Here is a 20,951-nt window from a genome sequence, read left to right on the forward strand (position 1 = left end):
GGTAGAGCGGCTCTCTGCCATTGCTAAATATTTCTCTTTATCTATATTGATACTTTTGATAGTTCCATCTGCTTTCTGAGAAAATAATACAGTCTTCTTATGGTTACATGTGATATCTTTTTTTTTTTTTTTTAACTTGTAACCTGTCTCCAACACTCTCTTGCAAACAGTTGAGTCTTGCTAGTGTGGTCAATGTGACAAACCCTCTATTTTACTTGAAGAGCTTAGTCTATTTATATTTAATGTAATTATTTATATGCTTGTGTTTTACCCCATCATCTTGCTATTCTTTTTTAATTCTGTTTTTTTTGTATATATATTTTTACCTTTTTTCAAGAGTTCTTTAGATTTATCTAATTAATTCATTAATATTCCATTTTTACCTCCTCCTTTGGCTTTATTTTACTCTGTACCTGTATTTATCAGACAATTCTTGAGGTCTTACATGAATCCTTCACTTGTCACAGTTCACCTTCAAATAATATTGGAATGTAAGACTATTTGAAAAAGTCTAAACATGGTACTTTTATTTGTACCTTCTCTTCTGGTGCTGTTTTTGCCATGCATTTTAACTTCTTACATGTTATAAACTTCATGGTTCATTTATTTGTTAATTAATTTTGCTTTGAAACATTACTAGTTAAAAGATGAGGGAGAAAAAAAAAAGTTCTGTATAGTTAAAATTCCTACTGTTCTCTAGACTTTCATGTAGATCCATATTTCAGCCTGGTAGTGTTTGAGAAAGTTCCTATGTATTTCTGTTGGGGAAGACTTCTCCTGGGCATTAATTCCCTTGGATTTGTTTAATTAAAATGTCTCTATTTTGCCTTTCTTTTAGAAATTGAATACTAGGCTGAAAGATAAATGTTTCTTGTGGCGTTTTAATGATGCCAGCCTATTGTCTTTTGATTTGCAATTGTGATTAGGAGATAAAATTTGTATCACTGTTTTGCCATATATAATATGCCTTTTATTCCCCTGGGTTAATTTAATAGATTTATTTTAAACACATCTTCAACAATTTATGGGACAGCATCAAAAAGACCAAATCTAACAGTTAATGGGATAGAGGAAGGCACAGAATTTCAAACCAAAGAAATGCACAATCTCTTCATTGTGATAATATCAGAAAATATCCCAAGCATGAAGAACGAATTGGAAGACCAAATACAAGAGGCTTACAGGACACCAAATCTACATAATTACAACAGATCTACACCAATGCACATTATAATGAAAATGCCTAGCATACAGAATAAGGACAGAATCTTAAAAGAGATTCTACTAAGAGAGAGGATTCAGATCACATGCAGGAGGAGACCAATTTAATCCTCAAAGCCACCCTGGAACAACATATACCAAGCTCTGAAAGAAAATAGATGCCAACCAAGAATCTAGGCTGTCCCATAATTCTTGGATGTTCTGTTCATGGTTTCTTACTATCTTCACTGTGTGGTCAATTATTTTCCAGATTGTATACTTTGTCTTCATTATCTGAAGTTCTTTCTTCCAAGTGATCTAGTCTGTTCATTATGCTTTCTATTGAGTTTTTTATTTGATTTATTGCATCCTTCATTTGAAGGACTCGGTTTTCTTTTCAGAGTTTCTATCTCTCTCTTGAAGTAATCTTTTGCTACCTGTATTTGCTCTTATCTCTTTGTTGGAGTGATCAAGTTTTGCCTGTATTTGCTCATTTAGGTCATTCTTTAATTTGCAGATCATTTTAATTATGAACGCTCTGAACACCTTCTCTGACACTTCATCAACTTTGCTGACGATGGGTTCTATTGTTATAGTATCCTGGTTTGTTTGGGGCACTTTCCTCCCTTGTTTTTTCATGCTGTCTATGTGTCTTCCTTTCTTGCAATGTGGATCTGAGATATTACAGTTTCTTCCTTATATTCTTGTAGTACCCGTGCATATTGTCTGTATCTCACTTTGATGTTGGTTTTCCAGACCCTGCTGGTGTCCCTCAATATATGTTACTGCATCTAAAGGCGGTGGTGGCAATAGCCAAGGTAAATTGAGATAATAGTTAAGATACCTCAAGATGGAATCAATGTCTTACAGAGATATGGCTGAAAAGGTGGGCCTCACACTCTCTTTAGGATGCCTGCTCTGAGATGTAGCTGCTTCTAGGCCCTTCCTGCTGTCAAAAAGTTAGAGACTACCGCCTGGCAAAGGCTGTGATGATACTGCAGTGTCCCAACGTGAAAGTGGGTTAGGCTTAGGCTCTCACATATGTGGGGGACAAACTCAGATGTATACTGAACCTAGATCCTGCAGAAGACAGTGTGGATGTATCTGGGCCAGATCTGGGTTCCTGAGTTAGTCTGCTGGTCAGAAGAAGCAGTCCTGTTCTGGAGGCTAGGCCCTGACAGGTGTCGATACCATGGGTGAAGCTGGGCCTACTGTAAGCCTGGGTCCTGTGAGGGCTGGTGTGTGTCAGTTCTATAGCTTCTTTATTTGTTTTTTTTATTATTATTATTTGCTTGTTTGTTTAGAAGATCAATCTAGTTACTCCTGCTTGTTTTCCAGGACCATGTGCCTGAAATATGTTTTTGTCATTATTTTACCTTCAACCTGTGGGTGTTTTTGTCTGTAAGATGGGTCTCATGTAAACAGCATAGTTGGATTTTTGTTTTTGATCCATTCTGCTAATTTGTGTCAGTCAGTTGAGTAATTGAGACTACTAACATTATCAATTACGATAGATATGTGATTGTGGCTTTCTGACATTTTGATTTTTTACTACATTTTATTCTATCTAGGTCTATCTAGGTCTATCTAGGTTCTAAGTTAGTGGATTCTTCTTCTATTGAGCTTCCTCTGTGGATTTGGGAACTATTTTTTTAGTTCTGTGCAATGTTTATCTATGAGTATTCTTTGTAGTGTGCTGGTTTGGTGCTCATGAATTCTGTTATTTAATTCTTGTTATGGAATGGTTTTATTTCCTCCTTGAATTTGAAACTGATTTTTGTTCTGTATATTAACCTTGGATTATAATTATTTTTGCATAAGGTTAGGAATATCTCATGGATTTTAGAATCTGGGTAAAACAAAGTAGAAGGGAGCCTCATTATATTCCCTCTAAATGTGACCTGATACTTCTCTCGCACAGTTTTTAATATTCTTTCCTTGTTTTCTATGTTAGAAATTTTGATTATGATATGTTTTGGTGAGATTCTCATTTAACTCATTCTATTTGAGGGTCTTATAACCCTCCTGTACATGGACATCTATCTTGTTTCTGATATGGTAGAAGTTTTCTGTAACTATTTCATTGAAAATAATTTTATGCCTTTAGCTTGAATCTCCATGTTCTCTTCTATCGCAGTGACTCTAGTGTTTGGTCTGTGAGAGTTGACCCAGAAATTTTGTATATTCTGGTCATGTTCCATAGTTTTCCTTACTGCCTTCTGCATATTTAAGATCATATTGCCTGTCTTCAGTGCCTGAAGTTCTGTCTTCAAGGGCTGAAGTTTTTTTTTCTACACTATCTAGTCTGTTTTTGATGCCTTCAAGTGAGCTCATAATTTGATTAATCTTGTCTTTCATTTCTAGGAGTTCTCTTTGGTTTTTCTTTTCACTGTTTCTATTTTTTTTATTAAGTGGTGTTTCATCTCCTGTAATTTCTTTCTTAATTCCTTAGATCTTCTTTTAGTTCATTGATCATTTTGATATTAGTTTTTTATAATCTTTCTCTGGGTTTTTGTCTACCTCAATTCCAGTGAGTTTTTTTTGTTGGGAGTTTATGGAGTTGGGGGGATTTGTTTGCCTGTTTTGTCATGTTTTTAGAGTTATTGGTCTTGCACATCAATTAAAGTGGATTCCTCTAACTCTTACCTCTTTATTTTTTGTGTGTGTCCTTTTGTGTATAGTTATCTTATTTGTTCTAGAACTTCTATTTGGTTTGATGTTTGAGTAGATGACAAGGGGTGGATCTAAGTTTCCTGTCTTATTATTCCTCCATGGATCCTTGTTGATGGCTTGGGTTTTTTTTGTTTTGTTTTGTTTTGTTTTGTTTTTGTCTCCTTTCTTCTTTGAGTAGGAATAGTGGAGGGAATGTTTAGTTCTGCAGCAGAATCTCTAACCTGTGGACTTTTAGTGTCTCTGTAGGTTCTCAGTACCTCCCATAATGGGGACAAAATAAATGATAGTAACAACTTTTGCAAACAACAAATAGTAAATAGTGTTAAATACCCAGAAACTACTATGAAGTCTTCAACATTAATTACCACCAATAAACAGGAATGGTAGATTTAGTAATTGTCAATAGTGAAAACAATAACCATGAACTAGGTATGGCTTTAAAGAAAATATCAGATTTCAACCAAATCATCCAAAGCAGTAATGATTATATAGCACTTAGTGGGGGCAGGTGCTATATCATCAATTTAGTTCTGAATGATGGTAAAATACATTTAATTGGGGGAAAGGGAAAGGTGTTAGGAAATTTGAAAATACACTTTCAGAAAATGAACAAAGAGAATGCAGAAGAGCAGTAGCAGGTGATGTTCATATAGAGGAATGGGGGAGATAGAAGAAGTGCTGTATTGGCAGACAGTGAGAAAGAACAATAAAATCATGCCAATAGCAGAAGGTAAGACTGAGAGAGAAACAAGAGAAATAAAATATTGAAAGTAAAATGAGAGAAAACAAGACAAATAAGTGTATGTATATATGTCCCTGAAAGAATCAGGACATCCAGAATTCAGATATGCACTCTCACAACACACACACACACACACACACACACACTCATACAGGCACACACACACACACACACACAGAAGGAATAAGTAAAAGACTATCAAAAAGAAAAGAAAAAAGTGTGTGTGTGTGTGTGTGTGTGTGTGTGTAAAGGAAAAAAAATCTAATTATCATGCTATAAACTGAAGGGACCTTCTCCACTGAAGTGGTCAAAATATTTGACTGGAATGAGGGGTCAATGTCTATGTTCAGTAGTTTTTCATCCAATTATTCTTACTAAAGTACCCCAATAGAAAGAGCAAGGGGTGCAGGAAGTTAACCCCTTGCTGTTAATTTGTTGTTCTCTGAGTTACCAGTTGGTGTGGCTTAAGAATGAAGCTGTTTCATATAAGACTCAGTCTTTCCTCTCACCAGTATGAGGTGGGTTAAAATGTACAGTTGGTTTGCATTGAGACCCTTCTTAACAGCTCTGCGGACACAGCTGGTGGCACTGAGACCTACTTGGGCTTCAGGTCTTGTTGGGTGTCTTCTTTGGAAAGACTAGGTTGATCTGCCCCAAGATCAGGTCTGTGGGTTTAGTTCTCAGGTGCCTACCAAGAACTCCAACAAGGGTGCAGGGGGCCCATCCTGTACTCAATTGTACCCAGGTTCTGGGCCTTCCTAGTTGTAGTTCCTGAGTATACTCCTTCCCACCTGCTTCAACTGCCAGATGACTTTGGCTGGTCACTTGAGCTGCCTGATACAGAGGCTCCCCTTTGCCATTCCAACTGCATTCTCCCTAGGTACAGTCTACTCCACACTAATTTCTCTCACAATATGCTGGACAGGCCCGATGTCCCACACTAGGTGCCTGAGGGATATGGTAGTTGTGTGTGGGATTTTTCCTTTTTCTTTTTCCTGATTTTCAGAGTCCTACTGATGTCACAGAGGGTACGCTGACTCCAAGATGGCTCTTGCCCCTTGAGCCAGTCAGGATACAGCTCTTGCATTTATTTAATACCTGAGTGTGTGTGTCAAGGACCTGTATTATTTGCCCCTCTAGGTTCAGATAAGTTTAGACAGTGTTTTTGATCTCAGATTTCTCTGCACTGAGATGGGCCCCCTGAAATGTGGCTTTTCTAGTCCCCCTTAACTTGCCTGTAGTGTGTCAGCTCCAGTAGCTGCTGCCAGTGGCTTATTCCTTCATTTTATTTTATCCAATCTTCTGAGTCTCCAGGCTGCTTTGAGCATTCAGTATTAGATCCCAGAGAAATCCCTCTTTCACTGAGAAGCTGTGTATCTGCTACCTGGGTCTCAGGTGCCCTTAATATCCAAAAGTCTGATAATATTTTCCCTCTAAAATAGTTCTATTTATCTTTCCATTCTTTAGTTACTTAGCAAAAGCCTTGACATCCTCTTTGCCTTCTCTCCTTCTTTTACTTACCCCATCTCATTCTTCAGGTAAACTTCTGGCTATACTGTGAGCATGCCTCAGAAATCCAGAGATGACCTCTTATTCCATCTTGTACTACTTAACTTAAATCAGGCTACTGTAATCTCTTACTTGGATCATTACAAAAGTCTCCTATCTATCTACTCTCTTTGCTTTGAGCCCTGTCCCCATAATCTTTTTTCAAAACACTAGAGGTAATTTTTTTAAATGTAAAGTCATATCATGTCATGTCTCTACTTGAAATATTCCAGTGGCATGACAAAGAAAGGTCAAACAAAGCCATTAAAATTATTTCTGAGGCTTCAGAAGATCCCACCCTTCCGGAATCTTTCCCTTTCCTCTCTCTTCTTACCAAACTTGCCAAGAATTTACAAGATTGTCTCATTCCCCTCCATATCTTTCTCAAATGTGACCAACTTAGTGAAGCCAATTGTAACCATCATTTTAAAAGTCACCCCTTTCCCAATAATCCCAAGATCCACTACTTTTACCTATTTTTCTTTTTAGTACTCTTCAACTTCTGTTGAAACACATACTTTTAAATTAAATAAGAGAAGAAATACATCTACCTACCTTATATCCACTGATCTATCTGAAGTATGAGAATAATATCTGGTTAGCAGTAGGCACTTGGCATGTTGATGAATATTTATGGAATGAATGAATAAAGAAAACATCTAGTATTAAAGACAAGAAGAATGTAAACCCAAGTAAGCATTTGAGGAGTTCCTTGGGGAAATGTACTGTGCTAATTAAGGATCAAGACAGCATCTTATCAAATATGATTAACTAATGAAGTTAAGTCTGGATAAAATTAACAGTAAATTATTTTTGTAGTTATTGAATACAAATCATTTAAATCTTTTTAGGTGTAACATGAATGGTGAAGAAAAGGGAACTGACAAATATTTAATCCAGAGACTTTTTGTAGAAGTCTCCTTCCTAAAAGAAAAACCTAAATATATGGCTCCATAAGGAAGGAAGATTTGGAGATGCAAAGAAGTAGGAAACCACTTAGAGACCCAGGGGTGCTCCACAGATTAAAATCATCTCTACAACCAATATTGAAGGAGTACAAGATTAACAATGAAAACCTGATCATGGGATAGAAGGGCTCTGATCTCCTGAGTGCTTCACAGAGACTCATGGTACACAAAAGTTTCAGTCTTTTAAGGCAGGTTATACCTGCTCAATAGAAGGGCAGAAATTCTAGAAGTGGTCACTTGTTGCCCACTGTCTCCTGCCTTCACACCACCAATGTACTACACAAATGCAAGTACTGTTTAAAATTTATTTTTGAAAGTAGGTACAACAACAGTTTTTTTTAAATCTCTAATACTTTTTCATGTGCAAAGTTCTTGGTTTTGCAGCCCAATTAAGAATTAGCACAGACTTTATATATTAATTGTAGATGTGTGTGTGTGTGTGTGTGTGTGTGTGTGTGTGTGTTTGTGCACTTAGAAATAAATAAAGGGCTGGCTTACCATATGCAGTATGTCTGGCTTGAACTTGTGGATCAGGTTAATAACTTGCATTTTATATGACCTTATCTCTCATCCTGTCTCTTGCTTTGGCAGTTGTACTACAGTTTGGATAACTGAGTTCACTAGTTGAATAGAAAGTTATATATGGAATTTGTGACATGACTTTTAAAATTGCTGATAATACCAAAGTAGTCTGGAAAATTGAAAGTTTTGGGGCACTCTGAACACGTTCAAAGATAACTGAGGAAAAATCATCAATCCCGTGTACTACTGTGACACTAATCTTAGCAAATAGAAATTTAAACTTTTCCAAAACTCAAAAGAATGTGTATGAGTCTTTTTTAAAATAACCATTGACATATCATAATTTTCATATCAAATTGTCATAGTATTTGATTAATTTGGGGGCGTACTTGTTATTTCAATTAAAGTTGTAATACTAAGGTTTGTATGAAATTTTTTAAATTTTAAATTCTCTTAAAATTACTAAAATTAATACAGTGTTTTTCATATGGCATGAACATTTTTAGCTATCTGAGGTAGAAATTTGATTCCATGCATGATTTTATGTTTGAGAGTGTATAACTTCATGCAAATATATATAGTGTTGAGAGGATTATTCACATCAGAGAGAGTCATAGAGAGAATGGTCTATAATGTGCAACCATGTATTTGGAAGCAAGTAATTCTTACTTTTCATTACTAATTTCATAAAATTAATTTTATGTACTATTGGATAGTAAAAACAAATAAAAACACCTAACATCGAAGTACCAGTTAAGTAGTGGTGTCTTTCAATTGAAAAAAAGAGGACAATTTTATTCTAAACGTCAAGTTAAAGATAAATAGATGCTCTAGCCAACAAAGTCGCTTTTGAATAGTTAAGAAGGTGCATGCCTGTAATCCCAGCGGCTCGGGAGGCTGAGACAGGAGGATTGTGTGTTCAAAGTCAGCCTCAGCAAAAAGTGAGGTGCTCAACCACTCAGTGAGACCTTGTCTCTATAAAATACAAAATAAGGCTAGGGATGTGGCTTAGTGGTTGAGTGCATCTGAGTTCAATCCCTGGTACCAACAACAACAAAAACAAAATGAAGAAAAACATATTTCTTCACAGATGCATTTCCATGTGTTAACAGATCTTATGATGGATAATCTTCCCTGAAGATATTTTGCTCTAATAATGTACACCAGTTATCGTTGACAACCACATACTTGTTTTCAGTGTATAAAAAGAACCATGTAAACATCCTATCTAAACACAGTTATTTACAGAAGATTTTTAGACTACATAAAATGTCCAGTTTATTTTAAAATATGAATAACCCGTTGGAACCTGGGATAATTTCCATGACTTAACACACCTTTATGATTCTCTCACAAAATGTTCTTATGTATTTACAGAAAATTATAAACACATGATAAAAACATCAAGTGTACATGATAGTTTGATGTTGTTTTGAACTTTACATAAGAATATTCATGTTTAATTATGTAGAAAGATGATTTGATTAATGGGTGCCTAAGGAATTGTCCAAATTATATAAAGCAACTGCTTCCTCATGGGTATTCAGAAGTGAGTTGATGCATGGAGGTGATGAAAACCAAGGTATCACCATCTAACAATTGCTAGCTATGTGACCTTGGAGAATTTCATGTGAACTTTTCTTTGAATGTTAGTTTCCTTTTGAAATGTGAAGATGTCTACTCAACAGATAGAGCTGAGAAGACTGAGAAAATGTGTTTCTAGTATGCTGCACCACAGGGTCCATCCAAATTTCTCTACAAACAGTGATTTTTTATTTTTTCCCCATTTTCTCAGTGATTTCATTAACTTGGGAAATTAAAGTTCGAAGTCTTTTAAAAGTTGAAGAATATTATTATTATTCAAGCGACCTTTATTGGATTATATTTTGGTCCCAGTGTTGGATGAACTTAGGAAAGAAAAGGTAAAGGGGAGACAAATGTGCTTTGCTTTTATTTTTGAAAATATATTTTAGTGAGAGAAAATACTATTACGTTCATCCATATTTATGAAAAATAAATTGAACATTTAATACTGCATTTAAAGCAGTTGTGAAGTCAGTGGAATAATTATGAAGGCCTTTGCTTTCTATAGAGAAATATTCTCAGAGGATAAAAAGAATCAGTCCAATCTAACACAGAACAAGTTTTCTAAGAAGCTTTCAAATTATGCTCTCCAATGTCCTTCTATGTAGTAAGGTCACAATGAAAATATTCTAAGTTTATAATATTCTATAGATAGCACATTAACTTAAACATGTTACATATAGAGTGAGACCTTATGCATAATGTATAGTGTAAACACCTTTTGGTTTTGGTATTTCCTTGGTAAGATGGAGGAATTCATTTATAGGACACATTGAAAAGGGTTTAATATATGAAGCATTTAAAAGATGTTGAGATTTGAGGTACAACAGAAGTTGAAGACCATCTTGTAGCACAGAGAGGTAGATAACTTTTCTTAATTTTTAAGGCATGAAAGCAATGACAGGCCCAGCAGGACAGCTTGGCTAGCCGCATCAACATGTTCAAAATCATCAGAACTTTCTCTGTCGGACACCACGGAAGAACTTGTCTGAGGCTCGCGGAGGGCGCTGGACCTCTATGCCGTGGGGGGTGCCATCACCTGCCAGGATACACCTACTCTCCGGCTAAAGTTATGATGTGGGAATACAAAAGGATGGCGCACCAAAGACAACATTTGAGCGGGGACTAGAACTACATGCCAAAGTCACAGTTTTTGCGGAGGGTTGCCTTGGACACCTAGCCAAGCAACTATACAAGAAATTTGATTTGAGGGCCAATTGTGATCCCCAAACATATGGGATTGGACTGAAGGAGTTATGGATTATTGATGAAAAGAAGTGGAAACCTGTGAGAGTGGATCACACAGTTGGATGGCCCTTGGACAGGCATACTTATGGAGGCCCTTTCCTCTATCATTTAAATGAAGGTGAACCCCTAGTAGCTCTTGGTTTTGTGGTTGGTCTAGACTATCAAGATCCTTACCCGAGTCCATTCAGAGAATTCCAAAGGTGGAAACATCATCCCAGCATTCAGCCAACATTGGAAGGTGAGAAAAGAATTGCCTATGGAGCCAGAGCTCTCAATGAAGGTGGCTTTCAGTCTATATCAAAACTCACCTTTCCTGGTGGTTTACTAATTGGTTGTAGCCCTGGCTTCTTGAATGTTCCCAAGATCAAAGGTACCCATACAGCAATGAAAAATAGAAGTTTGGCAGCAGACTCAATTTTTCGTCAACTAACTGGTGAAAATCTCCAATCAAAGACAATAGGACTCCATGTAATCAAGTATGAGGACAATTTGAAGAAATCTTGGGTGTGGAAAGAGCTGTATTCTGTTAGAAATATAAGACCTTCCTGCCATGAAGCATTGGGTTTATATGGAGCGATGATTTACACTGGAATATTTTATTGGATATTGAGAGGAATGGAACCATGGACCCTAAAACATAAAGGTTCTGACTCTGATCAGCTTAAGCCAGCCAAAGATTGCACAACTACTGAGTATCCAAAACCTGATGGACAGATCAGTTTTGACCTCTTGTCATCTGTGGCTTTAAGTGGTACTAATCATGAACATGACCAGCCAGCACATTTAACTTTAAAGGATGACAACATACCTATAAACAGAAATCTATCAATATATGATGGGCATGAGCAGTGATTCTGCCCTGCAGGAGTTTAGGAATTTGTACCTTTGGAACAAGGTGATGGATTTCGGTTACAGATAAATGCTCAGAACTATGTGCACTGTAAAACATGTGATATTAAAGAACCAAGTCAGAATATTAACTGGATGGTGCCCGAAGTTGGAGGAGGACCAGCTTAAAATGGAATGTAAACTGCAATTTATTTCATTTTAGGTACATTTACATTTAAAATGTAAATGCATAGCAAACTAACATTAAAATATTTAGAAGCTAACAAGTACCCTTCACAAAATAACTATTGGTGAAATAAATGTTTTATACTATATCTATGTAAAATTGTCCCATAAAAATTATGAAACAGAAGGTAGGAGAACCAGCGACCCACGGGCAGGTCAGGCCCAGCAACCTGCGGAGAGACAGAGCTAACACACGCGCCTGCAGGGAACGCGGTCCTGCCACCCACCAGCAGCCTTCTGTGGGGCAGGCCCGTCCCCTCCCCCAGTGCCTGCAAGGTAGGCGGGACTGTGACCACCTGCAGATCAGGCCCAGCGGCTTGTTGCGGGCCGGAGCCGGCCCCACCCCCAGTGCCTGCAAGGTAGGCATACCGGGGACCCATCGGGAGGTTAGGCCCAGCAACCTGCGGAGAGACAGAGGTGCCCCTCATGCCTGCTGGGTAGATGGACCTTCGACCAGCCAGCAGAGCAGACCTAGGGCCCGCCAGCATGGTAGACGGATTGCACCAATTGGTGGAGGATCACAGTCACCACCTGTCCTGCAAGGGAGACTTTTCAACTATACAAGAGCAATATAAATAAATAGAGGGAAAATTTCAAAAACACAACAGTTTCACCAAGCAGAAAGAAACGCCAGCAGTATGAAAAGACAAGGAAAGAAAGGACCACAGGCAATGCAGGTCAACTCAACTCTAGAAGAGGTAATAACTGCAACAGATGGAATGTCAGACAGAGAGGTCAGGATATACATGCTTCAGATGATCTGGAGTCTCAAGGAAGACATGAGACAGCAAAATCAGACAATGAAAGATCACATTGACAAGGAACTACATAAACAAATCCAGGAAGTAAAAGATCAATTTCACAGGGAGATAGAGGAAATAAAAAACAAACAAATAGAAATCCTAGAAATGCAGGAAGCAACAAACCAACTTAAAAACTCAATTGAGAATACTACCAGCAGAGTGGATCACTTAGAAGATAGAACATCAGACAATGAAGACAGAGTATTTCAACTTGAAAAGAACATAGACAGCTCAGCAAGTCTGCTAAGAAACCATGAGCAGAACATCCAAGAAATATGGGATAATATCAAAAGACCAAACTTAAGAGTCATTGGGATACAGGAAGGCACAGAGCTCCAAACCAAAGGAATAGACAATTTATTCAGTGAAATAATACGAGAAAACTTCCCAGACTTGAAGAATGAGACAGAACCCCAAATCCTAGAAGCCTACAGGACGCCAAATGTGCAAAATCATAAGAGATCCACACCTAGACACATTATAATGAAGATGTCCAACATACAGAATAAGGAGAGAATTTTAAAAGCTACAAGAGAAAGGAAGCAGATTACATTTAGGGGTAAACCAATCAGGATAACAGCTGATCTCTCAACACAGACTCTAAAAGCTAGAAGATCCTGGAATAACATATTTCAAACGCTAAAAGAAAATGGGTTCCAACCAAGAATCGTGTATCCGGTGAAATTAAGCTTCAGGATGGAAGATGAAATTAAAACATTCCATGATAAACAAAAGTTAAAAGAATTTGCAGCTAGAAAACCATCTCTTCAAAAAATCCTTGGCAAAACACTACAGGAAGAGGAAATGGAAAACAACAATAAAAACCAACAGTGGGAGGTAGGACAGTAAAGGGGGGAAAATAATCAAAGAGGAAAACAAATCAGGTTTAGCAGCATTAATAAACAAATATGGCTGGAAGAACAAACCATATCTCAATAATAACCCTAAATGTTAATGGCTTAAACTCACCAATTAAGAGACACAGGCTAGTTGAATGGATCACAAAACAAGATCCAACAATATGCTGCCTACAGGAGAAGCATTTGATAGGAAACGATATACATAGACTGAAGGTGAAAGGTTGGGAAAAATCATATCACTCATATGGACTGCGGAAACAAGCAGGAGTGTCCATACTCATATCAAATAAAATAGATTTCAAACCAAAGTTAATCAAAAGGGATAAAGAAGGACACTACATACTGCTCAAGGGAACCATACACCAACAAGACATAACAATCATAAATATATATGCCCCAAACAACGGTGCTGCTGTGTTCATCAAGCAAACTCTTCTCAAGTTCAAGAGTCTAATAGACCACCATACAATAATCATGGGAGACTTCAACACACCTCTCTCACCACTGGACAGATCTTCCAAACAAAAGTTGAATAAGGAAACTATAGAACTCAATAACACAATTAACAACCTAGACTTAATTGACATATATAGAATATACCACCCAACATCAAGCAGCTACACTTTTTTCTCAGCAGCACATGGAACCTTCTCAAAAATAGATCATATATTATGTCACAGGGCAACTCTTAGACAATATAAAGGAGCGGAGATAATACCATGCATCTTATCTGATCATAATGGAATGAAACTAAAAATCAATGATAAAAGAAGCAAGGAAAAATCATGCATCACTTGGAGAATGAACAATAGGTTACTGAATGATCAATGGGTTTTAGAAGACATCAAGGAGGAAATTAAAAAATTCTTAAGAGTTTAATGAAAACACAGACACAACATATCGGAATCTATGGGACACATTGAAAGGAGTTCTAAGAGGAAAATTCATTGCTTGGAGTTCATTCCTTAAAAAAAGAAAAAAACCAACAAATAAATGATCTCATACTTCATCTCAAAATCCTAGAAAAAGAAGAGCAAAACAACAGCAAAAGAAGTAGAAGGCAAGAAATAATTAAAATCAGAGCTGAAATTAATGAAATCGAAACAAAAGAAACAATTGAAAAAATTGACAAAACGAAAAGTTGGTTCTTTGAAAATATAAATAAAATTGACAGACCCTTAGCCATGCTAGCGAAGAAGAGAGAGAACTCAAATTACTAGCATAAGGGATGAAAAAGGCAAGATCACGACAGACACTTCAGAAATACAGAAGATAATCAGAAATTATTTTGAATCCTTATACTCCAATAAAATAGAAGATAGTGAAGGCATCGATAAATTTCTTAAGTCATATAATCTGCCCAGATTGAGTCAGGAGGATATAGACAACCTAAACAGACCAATATCAATTGAGGAAATAGAAGAAACCATCAAAAGATTACCATCTAAGAAAAGCCCAGGACCGGATGGATATACAGCAGAGTTTTACAAAACCTTTAAAGAGGAACTAATACCAATACTTTTCAAGCTATTTCAGGAAATAGAAAAAGAGGGAGAACTTCCAAATTCATTCTACGAGGCCAACATCACCCTGATTCCGAAACCAGACAAAGACACTTCAAAGAAAGAAAACTACAGACCAATATCTTTAAGGAACCTAGATGCAAAAATCCTCAATAAAATTCTGGCAAATCGGATACAAAAACATATCAAAAAAATTGTGCACCATAATCAAGTAGGATTCATCCCTGGTATGCAAGGCTGGTTCAATATACGGAAATCAATAAATGTTATTCACCACATCAATAGACTTAAAAATAAGAACCATATGATCATCTCGATAGATGCAGAAAAAGCATTCGACAAAGTACAGCATCCGTTTATGTTCAAAACTCTCAAAAAACTAGGGATAACAGGAACATACCTCAACATTGTAAAAGCAATTTATGCTAAGCCTCAGGCTAGCATCATTCTGAATGGAGAAAAATTGAAGGCATTCCCTCTAAAATCTGGAACAAGACAGGGATGCCCTCTCTCACCACTTCTGTTCAACATAGTTCTCGAAACACTGGCCAGAGCAATTAGACAGACGAAAGAAATTAAAGGCATAAAAATAGGAAAAGAAGAACTTAAATTATCACTATTTGCAGATGACATGATTCTATACCTAGCAGACCCAATAGGGTCTACAAAGAAACTGTTAGAGCTAATAAATGAATTCAGCAAAGTGGCAGGTTATAAAATCAACACGCATAAGTCAAAGGTATTCCTGTATATCAGCGACAAATCCTCTGAAATGGACACAAGAACAACCACTCCGTTCACAATATCCTCAAAAAGAATAAAATACTTGGGAATCAACCTAACAAAAGAGGTGAAAGACTTATACAATGAAAACTACAGAACCCTAAAGAGAGAAAGTGAAGAAGACCTTAGAAGATGGAAAAATATACCCTGTTCATGGATAGGCAGAACTAACATCATCAAAATGGCGATATTACCAAAAGTTCTCTATAGGTTTAATGCAATGCCAATCAAAATCCCAACGGCATTTTTTATAGAAATAGAGAAAGCAGTCATGAAATTCATATGGAAGAATAAAAGACCCAGAATAGCAAAAACAATACTAAGCAGGAAGTGTGAATCAGGTGGTATAGCGATTCCAGATTTCAAACTATACTACAGAGCAATAGTAACAAAAACAGCATGGTACTGGTACCAAAACAGGCGGGTGGACCAATGGTACAGAATAGAGGACACAGAAACCAACCCACAAAACTACAACTTTCTTATATTTGATAAAGGGGCTAAAAGCATGCAATGGAGGAAGGATAGCATCTTCAACAAATGGTGCTGGGAAAGCTGGAAATCCATATGCAACAAAATGAAACTGAATCCCTTTCTCTCGCCATGCACAAAAGTTAACTCAAAATGGATCAAGGAGCTTGATATCAAATCAGAGACACGGCATCTGATAGAAGATAATGTTGGCTACGACCTACATGCTGTGGGGTCGGGCTCCAAATTCCTCAATAGGACACCCATAGCACAAGAATTAACATCTAGAATCAACAAATGGGACTTACTCAAACTAAAAAGTTTTTTTCTCAGCAAAAGAAACAATAAGAGAGGTAAATAGGGAGCCTACATCATGGGAACAAATCTTTACTCCTCACACTTCAGATAGAACCCTAATATCCAGAGTATATAAAGAACTCAGAAAATTAGACAATAAGATAACAAATAATCCCATCAACAAATGGGCCAAGGACTTGAACAGACACTTCTCAGAGGAGGACATACAATCAATCAACAAGTACATGAAAAAATGCTCACCATCTCTAGCAGTCAGAGAAATGCAAATCAAAACCACCCTAAGATACCATCTCACTCCAGTAAGATTGGCAGCCATTACGAAGTGCTGGTGAGGATGTGAGGAAAAGGGTACACTTGTACATTGTTGGTGGGACTGCAAATTGGTGCAGCCAATTTGGAAAGCAGTATGGAGATTTCTTGGAAAGCTGGGAATGGAACCACCATTTGACCCAGCTATCCCCCTTCTCGGTCTATTCCCTAAAGACCTAAAAAGAGCATGCTACAGGGACACTGCTACATCGATGTTCATAGCAGCACAATTCACAATAGCAATACTGTGGAACCAACCTAGATGCCCTTCAATAGACGAATGGATAAAAAAAATGTGGCATTTATACACAATGGAGTATTACTCTGCATTAAGAAATGACAAAATCATAGAATTTGGAGGGAAATGGATGGCATTAGAGCAGATTATGCTAAGCAAAGCTAGCCAAGCCCTAAAAAACAAATGCCAAATGTCTTCTTTGATATAAGGAGAGTAATTAAGAACAGATTAGGGAAGAAGAGCACGAGAAGAAGACCATCATTAAACAGGGTTGAGAGATTGGAGGTAAAGGGAGAGAGAAGGGAAATTGCATGGAAATGGAAGGAGACCCTCAGGGTTATACAAAATTACATACAAGAGGAAGTGAGGGGAAAGGGAAAAATAATAAAAGGGGGAGGAATGAATTACAGTAGGGGGGGTAGAGAGAGAAGAGGGGAGGGGAGGGGAGGGGAGGGGGGATAGTAGAGGATAGGAAAGGCAGCAGAATACAACACACACTAGGATGGCAATATGTAAAGCAATGGAAGTGTAACTGATGTGATTCTGCAAGCTGTATAAGGGGTAAAATGGGAGTGCATAACCCACTTGAATCAAAATGTGAAATATGATATATCAAGAACTATGTAATGGAGGGGTAAGACAAGATAATACAAATGGAAGAAATGATTTACAGTAGAAGGGGTAGAGAGAGAAAAGGGGAGGGGAGGAGAGGGGAGGGGGGATACTAGAGAATAGGACTGACAGCAGAATACATCAGACACTAGAAAGGCAATATGTCAATCAATGGAAGGGTAACTGATGTGATACAGCAATCTGTATACGGGGTAAAGTTGGGAGTTCATAACCTGCTTGAATCAAACTGTGAAATATGATGTATTAAGAACTGTGTAAGGTTTTGAACGACCAACAATAAAAAAAATTATGAAACATTTTCTTCTTACAATAAAACTAAAAATGATGTAGCATTTACTTAAAAAAAGATGTTGAGAATATTTTTATGTTTGAATTAATTACATGTTTCATCAAAGATTTGTTTCTGTATATTTATAATTGGAGAAAATATGAAGGATAAAATTTTTAACTTTAAATTATGTACAATTACATACAATTCTGAAACACATTTTAATCCTGAAGTCCAATTTAATATATTAAAAATTATATCACTAGAAAGAGAGATAAAAATTTATTTCACTGTTAAGATTGATTTCTCCATCTATTACTTTTTAAAACCTAGAGATGCCAACTTTTCCTTCTGACCAGTTGAAAAAAAAAACAGAATTCAGATGTACCTGTAATATTTTAACAATTAGAAAACTATACAAAATATGTGATTCAAGGAGTTTCCAACCCTGGAAAACGGGCAATATGGCTCTGTCATCTCTGGGAGAAGAGATACAGAGTGGGTCCTGGGATTGTAGGAGCTTACATCTTGCAGGTGTGTCCACAGTGTCTCACTCATTTGAGGAACTAGAGATCACAGTATGGAAAAAGAAGGAGGCTAAAATTTGATGGCAAAGAAGAGTTGCCTCAGACTCTGGCTGAGTATTGATTTCCACAGCTACAGGAAGAACTACCTGAGAAATGGCAGTGACCACCAAAAATAGCAGCCATCACTTTGTGTAGATTCTTTTCCATCTGAGGTCCGTGTGAAGCATTCCCTTTAATATCTCATGAAGGCAAGCTCTGCTGCCAAAGAATTCTCTCAGTTTGCAAATATTTTCTCTCGGTAGATGGATCATTTTTCCATTTTCTTAGCAGTATTTTGTGAACAGCAGACACATTTAACTTTGAATCAATTTGGTTTATCATTTTGCACGTGTATATTTCATGTTTTCTGTGTTCTATTTAAGAAGCCTTTGTGAAAGACAGAACTGCAAGTATGACTGTTTTTTTCTTCTAGAACTTTTGGAGTTTTATCTGTGACATCGACTTTCATTTCTATTCAAGTAGATTTTTTTTTGAGTCTGAAGTGACATTCATGTCTATTATTTCTTCTTTTAGCATATGGCTATCTAATTATTCCAACAATATTGTTGAAAAACTCATTTTTTTCCTCCCATAAATTACTGTGCTCCTTTGTTAAAAATAAACATCATAGATATATGAGTCTATTTCTGTTTTCTAAATTTTCTTCTATTAAACATTCTGTCAGTTGTTATGTATATACGGTGATGCCACCTCGTTTTTTTATTCCTGATATTGGAAATTCCTATCTTCTTTCTTTTTGTCCTGATCAGTCTGGTCATGTTTTGTTGTTTTTATAGAACAGCAATTTATTTCTCTCTCTTTTTCTTTCTCTTCTATTCACTTCTTTCATGATGTTTATCATTACATTTTTAATGTTCATGTTAGGCTTAACCAACAGAAACTTTTCTAGCTTTGAAGTGAAATCTTAAAACACTGGTTTGAAGAATTTTCATATTTTCTGGTAACAGACTTTAATGCCAAATGATTCCTTGAATTCACTAAGAGACAGGCTTGCTTTTTCTCACCTGCTGCAGTAGGAACAACTTATAAACAGGAAGCATCAGGAAGAGTTCCCACCCTAGTATTGAGGCCCAATTAGCCACAGACAAAAGGCTGCTCAGTCTTCACTCTTTGACAGGCACCATAACTAGCTCAGAAGGGTCTGACTGAACCTGAGGAACTTAACTGAATGATAGCATGAAACTAACAGTGTAAAAACTACAATACTACACAGCAGTCAAAACATGAAATTCCCTGCATCTCTGGGTTTAGTAACTAATACCACACACACACACCCACACACACATGCACACACACACACACTAAAGCAAAACAAACAAACAAAACATATAATCCCCAATATTCAGCATTTATTTAAAAAATTCTCAAGATGACAAAAAAAGTAGAGAATGTGACTCATGACCAAAAGAAAAATTAATTAACAAAAACACATCAATAAGTAAAGAGGATTATGAAAATCAAATAGAAGTATGTTAGAACAGTTATTAAAATATATTTTGTATGCTCTGGAAGGTAGAGAAAATTATCAGCATAATGAAAACACAAATTAGGCTTTTTGCAAGACCTAACAGAATTTGCAGAGATGGAAAATACACTATTCTAAATAGAAAGGCACTGGGTTGGGGGAGGGACAAGCAAACCTGAACTCTGGATCAATAGGTTTTTGCTATATAATAGTAATATCAATTTACAGGAAGGAAATGAACCTAAGTGGTCTATACTTCTTATCCATGAGATCTAATCTGAAACTAAAACTAGAGTCTAAACCAAAGCCCTATGAAGAATTGAGAGGCATGTGCTTTGACACATGGTTTTTTAAATAAAAAATTTAAAGTATAGCAGGGCCAACAGATCAGGAGATGACTGCTGTAGGTGTTAAACAGTTTGTCACTCATAGTTCCCAAGAAGAGAAAAGGGAGTAGACCACATAGGTTTCTCTCTCTTTTTCCTTTCTCTTCTATTTACTTCTTTCATGATGTTTATTATTGTATTTTTAATGTTTATTTTAGGCTTGACTGACAGAAACTTTTCTAGCTATGAGAATTTTCATATTTTCTGATAACAGACTTTAATGCAGAATGATTCCTTGAATTCACTAAGAGACAGGCTTAGTAACTAGCCTGTGGTCAAGGAGAGGGGGGCACAGAGGGTGTGAAGAACTACAGACAAAAGCTTTTATTGTGGGAAGCAGCAAGTGAGGTAGGTAAGATTAGATTTGTATGGTCTGAGTAATTCCCGCAGCCTCTGGGGCATAGAGTCTGGCCCTGGATGTCTGGTACTTGGCCCTGGAGTGATTAGGAGATGGAATGGTAGGACTCCTGACTGTGAAAAGTGGAGTGAGGGTGGGGAGGAGGGACAAAGGAGGCCAAGGTCGGGTGCCTCAGGCATATTATGGCATCCTTCAGAGAAAACCCTGTACAGTACATGTGTATAGAGGAGATGGCCAAGCTTCAAGTTAACAGAAGCTAGGAGCGTGGCTAATACAGCAGAGAACAATGTCTTGAGCTAGTGATGAGATCTGAAATGTGAAGGATATTGAGGGAATGTTTTCATTGATCTGTCTCCGATGACACCAAGATCTTTCCCTACAGAGTTTGCA

The 20,951-nt window shown here is 36.9% G+C and overlaps 1 pseudogene; it reads left to right on the forward strand.

The window, feature by feature from the left end:
* Positions 1 to 4,530: 4,530 nt before the first annotated feature.
* On the forward strand, positions 4,531 to 11,465 carry LOC101975843 (electron transfer flavoprotein-ubiquinone oxidoreductase, mitochondrial pseudogene; annotated as a pseudogene).
* The last annotated feature ends 9,486 nt before the right edge of the window (positions 11,466 to 20,951 follow it).

The sequence above is a fragment of the Ictidomys tridecemlineatus genome, chromosome 10 (genome assembly GCF_052094955.1).
Source record: "Ictidomys tridecemlineatus isolate mIctTri1 chromosome 10, mIctTri1.hap1, whole genome shotgun sequence".
Lineage (NCBI taxonomy): Eukaryota > Metazoa > Chordata > Mammalia > Rodentia > Sciuridae > Ictidomys > Ictidomys tridecemlineatus.